Source organism: Eptatretus burgeri, chromosome 5 (assembly GCF_056783735.1).
Source record: "Eptatretus burgeri isolate ZD-2024b chromosome 5, Ebu_testis_v1, whole genome shotgun sequence".
Taxonomy (NCBI): Eukaryota; Metazoa; Chordata; class Myxini; order Myxiniformes; family Myxinidae; genus Eptatretus; species Eptatretus burgeri.
In genome coordinates this window covers 11,752,861-11,764,330 of record NC_140965.1, presented here as the reverse complement: position 1 = coordinate 11,764,330, position 11,470 = coordinate 11,752,861, and the positions used below count along the sequence as shown (strand labels likewise).

Below are 11,470 nucleotides of genomic sequence, written 5' to 3'. Positions count from 1 at the left end.
TATATATCGTTTTTAGCCCAATCTCTCAATGGTGACGAATCACTTTTAAAAAATCATCAGATCCAGATTTGGATCTTCACCAAGAGCAAATCAATTCTTTCTTCTCACACACCCAACCTATCCACCAAATTTCATCCAAATCCATTCGCAACCTTTTGAGATATTCTGTACACAAACAAACATAACCTCCTTTATCTTCGGTGGTGGAGGTAAAAATGATTGCTTTTGGTGTTGGGTGGGGTTAGGGGGCATGCGTGCTGCATGCACCTTTGGGTAAGTTGTAACCAACCACAATTTCAGAGGCTTAACCGAAACTTCATTCACTCAAATAATAATTATTAGTGTAACTGAAGTTTAGGTAAAGCCTTAAAACCACAGAATAATGAATTATTCTCAGATAGATAAGTTGATTACAATTGGTTTTGACACGATTATTCGAGGTTGTCGGCAGACAAATTTACCGGGAAGCCGAGTATTTGCCAGCAATGCTTTGTACCGCCACAAAGCCGGAATTAAAATGTCGGATACTCAGCGTTGTGCCTCGTTATGGCTGCAGTGTAGTCCAGTAGAATTACACTATAACCTGAAACAAATTGCAATAGTTTTTTTTTTTTTGCTGGATCTTGTTCAGGGGGTCACTCTGAATGTCCCAATATGAAATAGGACAAAATAGGACCACCGGAAGTGCCCTAATTTGCATAAATTCAAAATGGCCACCATTGAGCACTTGGGGGGCTGATATCTCCTAAACGGTGCGTTTTAGACCCCATAAATGTATTATTAGCAGATAGGAAAGTGACCCCAAGGAATCCAAATATGTCGTCAAAATTTATATATGACGTCATGTATGTCAGAAATGACGTCATTTATATAATTTATGTTAAATTTATGTTTTCCTCAATGTTTTTGTAGGAAGTACATGTATGACGTTCTTTTGAAATATCCTAGTCTGAAATATGTTCCATGAGCTATGCCTTGTACATTAACAAATTCAAATTCAATTGTATACCTCCACAGAGTCTGTCCTATACATGTCCTGGCTTATTCACATGATGAGGTTTTACTTGGTCTGAATCAATATCGGTGGCAACATCCCCCTTATTAGTGCATGATGTCCCTTTGCATCCCGTGCATGATTGTGAACATTCCAAGCCATTTTTCTGACAGCTGCAACGTAGGGTGTCACAATCACCCTTGCATTGGCACCGGATTATTTTCAACAGATATTCCGGTGCAGGAAGCAAGTCCATCTTGCTTGGCTGCATTCGACCATCTGACAAATGCCACCCCCAATCCGTTGGATTCAGTTCTTCTTTCCCCATCCAAACCTGGGCTTGATAGTAAACTCTCTGTGAGTGATATCTTGCTGCGTTGGATGTTGGAGGTAGCGTCTGTACTTGGACACTGCGAGCACTGGTGGCCACCTTTTCCGAGAACTTCCTGGCTCACAGGTCATCCAGGCTTTCTTCCATCTTTCCACCACATAGAAAGACAAGAGCGCTCTCTCCTGCTTTATCTACGTCCTCTACCCCCAACCCTTCTTGAGCCAACTTTAGAATTTGTGACTTAAACTCATGATGATTTTGGGATTTCTTTACGGGCGCTCCTTTCCCTATCCCAAATATCCTGGATGTTGTGTCGCATCCAGCAATGGCATGGATCACTGGCAAGAGACTACACAATTCTTTCCCCAACTGCTTCTTGAGGCAAACAATGTCCCAGACTCTCCTCTTCACCTCCTTCTCCCCACACTTGCGTTCTGACCTGAAGACGAGTCCTTTGCAATCATCACCGCAATAGAAACACAACAGTGCAAGAAGATCTGTATCTTCTCCTATTGGTTGCGTACAAGCAGACGTTGAACACCTTACAGCCGTTTTCACAATCAAGACATCAGCATCTGCGCTTAGGGTCTTGATGCCGTTTTCACCCATCTTCTGTAACGGAGTGGTATTTACTTCCCTGTTCTGACGTTTACACTACAAACTATGTGGTAAATGGCATCTGCTGCGTGAAGGTCAATGCAAGATGCCAAACGTCCCCGAACTTTCTCTGCCCAAGGATCGTTTGAGGGCCTTTGGTCGCATGCTTTAAAGATAGACCTCTGGAAGTCCCACGTTCGAACAGGATAAGAATCATCAGAGTTGGTGTCTGCTGACATCCCACAAAGGAAGCAGTGTTCCAAAAAGTTAAATATGGGTTCAATAGAACGGCGACTTGGCAGCTCTGGCTCCTCCCGAAACTTTCGTTTTAACGAAAACTGTATAGATTTCTTGTTGCAAAAGTCTAGTCTGCATTCAGAGTGGAACTTCTGCCCCACCTCACATTGATGGCAACTCCTCTTGATTTTGCAGCTTCCCTCACACTATGGGCACCCTTCTCTGTCAAAGTAAACGTTTGTCGGCCATCATCAAGCTGTTTCTCACACATGGCACACTTTGTGTCATCCATGGTGTAGATGTCACCCTGTGGATGGAAAATTAGTTTTTAGGATATTGTCAAAGCTATGCTAAATTCCACGAAAATCAGTCAAGTAGTTTACCTAATGCTATGCGCGTATATACGACGTCTAATACCCCACACAAACAATCTGAACCAAACACCATATACAGAGTACACTCTACAGCAGTCACTACACAAAGCACGCAAAATGAAATCAGTCATGCCCACAGTGTAAAAATAGCCGCATAAATATGATTTATTGTACAGATACACTCATGATCACCTGAACAAAGAGTCACCTGGCCGTTGAGTCCATTTACCTTAGGTGAAATGTGCTGGTGTAGGTTACCCTGGTTGGGGGGGGGGGGGGGTTGTTGTGTTGCATCGTTTATTTGTCAATCCCGATGTATACTATATGATAAGGGAAAATAAACTCTTTTGAATTTGTTTGACACCTATGACATCATATATGATGCCCATGACATCATTTCTGACATATATGACATCATACAAATTTTGACGACATATTTGGATTCCTTGGGGTCACTTTCCTATCTGCTAATACATTTATGGGGTCTAAAACGCACCGTTTAGGAGATATCAGCCCCCCCCCCCCCAAGTGCTCAATGGCGGCCATTTAGAACATATGCAAATTAGGGCACTTCCGGTGGTCCTATTTTGTCCTATTTTATATTGGGACATTCAGAGTGACCCCCTGAACAAGATCCAGCAAAAAAAAAAACTATTGCAATTTGTTTCAGGTTCAGCCATTCTGGGGCTAAATCTACTGGACTAGTGTCTGAGAAACTTTGATGGGCAACTTCTCGGACGTGGGGTTAGTTGTAACATATTTCAACTAACCCCACGCTTTCTGTTCCAACTAACCCCAAATGGCCATGTGACGATATGGTGTGAAATACACAACACAGTGCTTTAGTTACAAGATCTACTTTGCCTCGTATTGTGGTTTAGTACCTTCATCTATAATACTGTACATAAAAGGTACTGACCTTTAACACCATCATTAAGATAACAGAACTTTTCCTCAAAGATAAATATTTGTTCAAAGTTGTGAAAAACAACTCCTTTTCTTTTGAATTGAAAACGATATGATGGAAGGTTAATGTCATTATCGACCGCTCTACATGGCAGCACCATCAAAACATCATCATCCTTGGTTTCTTCGAAAACTGCAATGTTTCGATGAACCCCATGTTCCAATTAAGCCCACCCTCCCCCTTCATCTAAAAATAATTGTAAAAACATAACACACACAAGTTCATTGTTTATTCCCAATATCACTTCATTTTTAAAAACATAAATTTTTTTCATTTCATCGACCTTTTCATTATGATCATGCTGATTTGTTGCTTCTATTCATTTCTCCCATAAGCACCTAGATTTTGGGAACATCAACATTTGGAATTGGATTTTTGGGGGGAAAAGGCCCACGAGACTGGCACAAAGCAATTTTGATCACATTGTCTCATTTCCATTGTTATCGACGGGATGCTGGAATGTCGTGAAGCCAAGTTTTATATAATCTCACAAACACGATCAGAGGGCCATGGATGCTTTAGAAAGCGAATAGCTTTCGAACCATGAGCACACCCACGAGATGCTAAGTAAATGTTCCACCAGACAGTAAACGCGACCCCGTGAGTAACAGTTGCACAGTCCGGGTCCAATCTGGATGCCACGTGGAAGCCTGGGTGGGACAGGCTGCTACGTGTGGCAAATGGGTCCATATCTTCAACAAATCTACGTGGAAACAAGTGCTCGTGAACCACGTCAAGGTGGCTTCTTGGACCATGTGGATGTGGAAGAAGGGTCACTGACTCTAGGAAAGGGTAGAGAGGTGCAGTACTGACTGGGAGGGGGTTTAATGATTGTGGGAAAGGAGGTCAGCACTGACTGGGAGGGGGGGGCACTGACTACACAGTTTGTGAATGATTTATCGGCCGGCATTGCTTTACCTCGTTTTAAGGAGGATGCGTAATTGCTGGTTTTATGTGTGAATTAACCATGACTGAATAATATTTTAAGTAAATGCATATTTAACTAGAACGGCACTTGTTGGAGTGCATACCTCCGCCAGGCTGAACAGCTTGTTTTGTATCCACTGATGAGCCGGATCAGGACCTGGACCGAAACCAAAAATTGAATCGGCTTGTTCTTGTTACCTAACCAACTCTTCCACAACGTTTCGAAATATCACGTTGTATATCGTTTCTCACCCCATCTCTCAATGGTGAAGAATTGATGAAAACATTTCTCAGATTCGGATCAACATTCAGATCTTCACGGAGATCGAATCAATTCCTCGTCACACACCCAACCTGTCCACCAAGTTTCGTCTGAATCCATCCACAACTTTTTGAGATATCCTGCTCTCAGACAGACATACGGGTGAAAACATGACCGTGCTTTCATTGAGTCGATCCAGACCTCATGCCCTGCGTGACAATGATTCATAACCTTGCTTTGAGGGCAATATGACCTCTGAGGGCATGGACTTCGTGTCTTTCCCCTTGTGTTATCAGCCCTGATCCCGTAGAAAGCTTCTTCAACGCAATGTCAGTGATGTATGTAACATCATGTTCCCTTTTTTCGGACAGATTCGCTCTTTCCATTCCTGCAATGTTTATTAGCCCGTCCCCGCACGGTGGGAGAAGAGGTTTTGCAATCACTTGTACGTGTGTGAAGGCCATAACCTTTTTACCATTTGAGTTTTTAATCATCAAATTTTCAACAAACCTTGATGATGAGAGTGTGGAGAAGACTAATTGATAATTGGGTCAAAATGTCAAAGGACAAAGTCACAGTAAGTACATGTAGTCCTTTTTGTTTTTACCCATCCACTGCTACGCAGCGTGAGACATCGAGGGGATTTTTTCTCATCGCCTCTGTGTTTATTTGCCATTTGAACTTTCGTCGTCAAATTTTCAACAAATCTTTATGAGAATATGGACAACACCAGTTGATAAATGTTACTTGTTTTAAAAAGCTGTTTTTTAGTTTGAATACAAAGCTGATGTTGACTGGGTTTGCATTTTGAGATGCTTTCTATTTATTTTATTTTATTTTTTTGCTTTGTTTTTCTCATCGAGATGAGCAAGTTATATCAAGCTCAGATTACTGAGCCTTTAATACATTATTAACGATTTATCGGTACTTTCTCGAAAAAGAAAAACAATTTTGAGGTTTGATTTTTTTTTTTTCTAACCCACAGTTGGAGATGAAGCAAACAATGACTTTCTTTTTTTCTTTTCTTTTTTTTATACAGAAATCAAGACTAATGGAGGAGTGAAACAAAATAGGACAGCAGGTTCATTGTCCTGAAATTCTGAAGGAAGGTAAGTTACTCTTTGTTGTCCAAGATGCTCTTTGGATGATTTTGAAGTTTTGGTTGATTATTCCCAAGAAGCTTCACAAGACCAGGGAAATTGCCAGATTTTCATTCTCCCAAACAGGTGATTCTCTGTGTGTCTTAGAAGCATCGTTTTGTTTCCCCAAATATAGTATCACTTCCTGAACATGTTGTAAACTATTGCGCTACTGTCTCTCTTGTTTTTTTCCAAGTTCATGTTGCACCCTTTTGACAACAGTTACTTCAAACAAAACTGTGGCTTCTACACCTTTCCACTTTTGAAATGCGTCTTTGGGATGGTTCGAGTTCTCGAAATGAGAACTTCTCGAGCTTGACTTCTGCTAGTTGGAGAAACTTTTTTTTCTCAGAATGAAACAAAGGAGCAGGCCTACTCAAAAGTTAGAAAAGCCCCTCTCACCCCCCCCCCGTGTCCCGGCCCCTCTCGTCTCTCCCCCCCCTTCCCGGCCTCTCTCGTATCCCCCCACGTCCAGGCCCCTCTCCTCCCTCCCCCCTCCCCCCTGCGTCCTGATAAGCCCAGACGGCATCAGTTCACACGTTAAAAAGATGCTCTGTTGCCATTGCTAATCCTCTTTCTGCTGTATACACTTGATCATTCTCTCTGGGTCAGTTTCCATCTGCCTCAAATCCCACTCCTGACCCAGTTGTGTTCAGTCAGGTTCACACCAGCCTGAACGGATAGCTGAACGGTTTTCACTTGGAGGCGAACAACCGAAATTCTTGGAGATTATGGCGCATGCAGGATGGAGGGTGGCGAAGGCGCGTACCAGACATAAGCGCACGGGTTTATACTCAAACCCACAATGAATAAACAAACCCAAGTAAATTCAACAAACGATTGTTTAATGAACATGAATCAAAGGGTAATAATGAAATGTGAAGTAAAATCAAATCCTAATTTGAGATGTCTCCATTCAGTCACCAAAACAGACAAGGGGAAAGATAAAAATAAAAGAAAATCCATTCATGCTGGCACTTAGCCGTGTGTCCAGAGATGACCTTTAGGAGCCTCAGTCGTCAAGCCTTGAAGCCATTGTGTGGGAAACGCACAAAAATGGCGTGAAGTCGCTCTCCACACTCACGTACGTGAGGTGTGGCACGGACTGTCTTCTACGTCAGGAACCATGAACCCCCGTGCAGTTTCTTCTCACGATTGAGATTGCCACACTGCTCCCTCTAAGTTTCAGGTCCACACACACCATATGGCGCCGCCTTTGTCCTTGATCATACAACAAGGCGATTGCTGAGACTCCGAGATAAGGCCAAGAGATGCGCTCTTCTTCTTTTATCCTTCTTGCTGGTTGTATATATGAAAAAAAAGCCACCTTGCCCTAAAAAAATTGCTGCAAAAGGTTTCTCAACGGTTTATTGTAGTATCAGGTGTGCTTAATAACATAGCAAAAGTCTACCAGTGTGATCACCGGAAAGGTCTAATTTTCAAGATGGCATCCAAGATAGCCACCAAATCCTTAAAATCCCCTAACTCCTTCATTATTCATCCTCGACAAGTAATTTTGGTCTGCAAGGGTTTTGCCCAGTCTTTGTTTGAATGAGATCCAACAAACAGGTTTTCCAACCATTTTTTTCAACGATCTCACTCCCAACAGTCTCAAACTCATGCACATTCACATCCTCTTTGGCGACTATACCAGTAACGCTGTTTCTCAGAGATGGGTCTGGAGAAAATGGCGTGCAAGTGGAAATTTTTTCCTTGATCTTTTCCAGGTCAGAGTGATCTCGTTTCATCCTTGCTTCTGTTGATTCTCGGTGTTGCTCGCTGGTCGTGTAGGTGAGGTCATTGAATTGCTGCATGCCGTTGTACTCAGATGTGATGGGTGTGGACATGGTCCACAACGTGCGCATTTCTTCGGTCATTCCACTTCCATAAGTCAAGCCTCCACTACTCTTCAAGGACCGCATAAATGTCTGCTCGATGACAAGGTCAGAGCTAAGGCCTGCCCAGAACTGGTTGCTGTGGCGGATCACATGGAAACCCTTGGAAAATTTGACATATACATCAGGATGTCTGGACTCGAGTTGACACATTTCTTGGACGTAGAAATATGCAGATTTCAGATAGTTGTAGTGCCCAGCGGCGGCAAATATTGGCAGGCAGTCCGACACTGCGCGCAAGTGCATCATCCAAGATCCTGTGCGATCCGCTTTGATCACCGCTCGGGCAGTCTGCAGCATTCTCTGATAGTTTATCCACAGCTGACTGGTTTTTGACCTTGTGCTAAGTTCTGCCTTCTTTGTGTCAATCTTTTCTTTGATGTGGATCAACATATCCGATGCCACAGCACTCTCCAAAGTCGTTTCTTTCGCCACCAACGATGAGTGCGTTTCTCCCGCTGGTCCACCAATGACTCGAACTGTGGGTTATCCTCCAGCAGATCCAACACAACCAGGTGATTGAGACATCTGTCCACCAGCAAATGTCCACGGAAAGCTCTTTGCACTGATTTTCCAGTCATCATATGCTGGACGGCATTTCCACCATAGACAACTTTCATAATGTTCCTGAGTCCTGTGCCTTCCATCAGTGTGCCTATTGCACCAAGTAGGTTCATGAATGTGTGAAAACATCCAAGCATCAATACGATGCTTTTCAAGTGGCTACTCTGTGGTGCATCCATGATGATCTCTGCAGCTTTCCAATACAGGGGCTGATCGAACGTAATAATGGGCGGAGCATGGTGTTTGATAGCGAGATCGCAAACAAAATCAAGTATGGACAGAATGCATGTCTTGTCAATCATCGGCAAGAACACAATTGATGATTGGCCTGGGTGTTCTCATCCTTGATGAATGATATGCATCATTCCCTGCCACCCAGGGGTTTCTTTTTTGAAGTTTAGTGAGAGCTCCCACAGTACATCAATTGTCCTATCATAGTTGACCAATGCCGGGAGTTGTTCAAACACAATGGTTTTGCGAAGCGTTGTTTGATTATTGAAATTTTACTTTGCACTGAAAAACCAAGGTTGGTAACGTTTCTCCTTGGAATGACACGATCCTTCTTTCACTCTGCGATGAGTGCTGCTATGACCCCCATTCCGTGGAAGGTCCCCCTGCCATCGATAGTAAGGATATTGTGGTCAACATTGTCCCCGGCGAAAAGAAGTGCCATGTCATCTGCCAACATATCTGGAGCAACTGAATCCGCTGCGTTCTTTTCAAAACACATGACTTCTTTATAAGAAGAACTAAATCCCATTTCATGAAGGGTATCCACGAGGAATTGTGACTTATACAAATGATGTGCCTGCATTGCAAGGCCAACTTGTAAGGGAGCTACAACGGCACGTGGTCGAACTGCCTGGACAATTGCGTGTCCGATTCCTGCAACCTTTCGTCTTGTCTCCTTACCCACGAAAAGACCATTCAACAATGTCCGCAGAGTGTGAGGAACAAACGAAAGGGCAGAATCAAGCTTGAACGACTTTGCACTTGGATACTGATTTGTAAGGGACGGCACATTGGACTTGATATCACTTTTAATGAGTGACGCCGCTGTTTCAATGATCGCCTGTTTCTGTGATTCTTCGTCCTTTGCTTGGGTTTTGAAATAAGATCTCAGTATCTGTGATGTGTTTCCCCTCATTGTTACTATGTCATGGAGGCCTTCCCCTTCAGCAAAATGAACATTGTCCCCAAACTTATCTTTCAATTTTCCTTTGAGAAACTGATTTCCAAATGGTACGGAATCTGTATTTGTCAGAAATTTTCATTTTATCTCGTAAATGTGAAATTGTCAACTGTTCTTCATCATTATTCTCAAGGTAAGAGCAAGCGTCCATGAATGCCTGCTCCTGATCTTCGTTTTTGGGCCGGCCAGACTTTCTGCGCTTTGCCTCTGGGACATTCTGGAACTGTAGTGGTGTGCGAATCCCAGACCGGAAATTACCACTGCATGAGTGATGGTAAATACAGTCCGCAGCATGTTGATCACAGCAATAATATTCAATCCTGCCTTTCACAGTGAAGGACCATTCATCTGAATGACTGTCACAACACTCAAGAATGGTCTTCACTAACGTATCGGTCTTTACATAACTAAAGCCTGCACCTCCTGGTGTTACCGTAGTCCCACAGAAAAGGCAATCCGTCTGGCTGTTGAAAGGACCGGATGATACTCTGGCACTTCTCTTTGGTGGCTCACCTTTCTTTCCTTTTTGGCTTTCAATGCTTTTTGGATTGATGTACCGCTTTCGACATTTTGAGTGTACTTTTTCACCAGCTGAAACGACTACGTCATCCCCTCTTTGCACACTCGCACTGTTGATTCCATCAGCTCCCTTCTAACGAACTTCAACCACATCAGAAGCATCTCCTAAGTCTTCACGGCAGATGGGGCAAGTCTCTTGGTTTACGATGCTAGCACTTGTGGTCAGGCCTGAAAAGGTGCAAAACAGAAGGTCATTAATAAATAGTTAATAAATAAATAGTCACACAAAGCAAATTGTATCTTGGATTTTACAATTATGTAATCATGTCACTGCAATTTGAACAAGCCAAATGTATTCCTAGGCCCCAAAAACATGGGGTTAGACACCAAAATTACTTGTCTTGGATGAATAATGAAGGAGTTAGGGTATTTTAAGGATTTGGCGGCCATCCTGGACGCCAGCTTGAAAATTAGACCTTTCCAGTGGTCACACTGTGGTTGACTTGATATGTTATTAAGCACACCTGATACTACAATAAACCATTGAGAAACCTTTTGCAGCAATTTTTTTTGGGGTAAAACCATATTTTCAGCCAGCAATTCTCAAAGCATGCAAACTTCTCGACCCAGCCGAACAGTCAATGGCTAGCGTCTTGCTCCAGCATGAACAACGAGAATCACGCTGCTATTTCGTCGTGTCGAGAGGGACCAGAGCCTCATGCTTTGATTCCAACCGCCCTCTTGTCTCTGGCACATTCTTGTTGCTCTTGCCCTTCTTTACTCTTGCACCTTCTCCTCAAAGAATACAAACTTCACGACCCAGCTGAACAGGCAGCGGCCAGCATCCTGTTCCAGCATGTGAGCAAATTCACACAGCATGAACGATGAAAATCGTGCAGCCTTCTTGACCGTGTCCAGAAGCCAGAGAGATCCTATGTGTTCTGACCGCCGTATCCACACCATCATCCTTCCTCTTACGTCACACTGACCAATGCTCAACCTCAGGGGTGTGGCCTGCCAGTGGGAAGGCAGGGTTTTTGCCTGCTCGGAAACGTTCAGCTCTTGTTGTTGTTGTTGTTGTTGTTGTTGTTGTTGTTGTTGTTGTAAGAATGTGGTTCCTTTTTTTATAGCCAGCTTTGTAAATGCAAAAACGTAGGAAAATGTCACGGGGCAATCACATACTGAGAGAAACTATCCTTAAACCCTACCGAGTTAACACAGCACCATCCCCACGTGGTGACACGTAACAACTTAAGCTCACAGTTTTCCCTACGTAATTTACATAGAGATGTCTCTTACTCATCCACGGACCATGCTACATTATACAATCCTACCTTTACTCTGAAATTCCTCCATCGACCCCACAATATCAATGCCATGCCTTCTGCATTCATTACTGTAAATGGTGAAGCTGTATTGACTTGAGGATCTGGCATCAGCAAAGACAGTGTAGTCAAGAAAAACATCGAGGG

The 11,470-nt window shown here is 43.2% G+C and overlaps 1 protein-coding gene across 2 annotated transcripts in view; it reads left to right on the top strand.

The window, feature by feature from the left end:
• The first annotated feature begins 5,116 nt into the window (after positions 1 to 5,116).
• The window catches only part of LOC147025850 (choline kinase alpha-like), a 90,370-nt gene continuing 84,016 nt past the window's right edge, over positions 5,117 to 11,470 (top strand). The window contains exons 1-2 of one of the 2 annotated variants that reach the window (XM_085880754.1): positions 5,117 to 5,266; positions 5,729 to 5,798. The gene's annotated coding sequence lies outside the window, so the exon portion shown is untranslated. Of the gene's footprint in view, positions 5,267 to 5,728; positions 5,799 to 11,470 lie in introns of those variants that run through there. The other variant, XM_085880762.1, reaches the window with a different exon arrangement.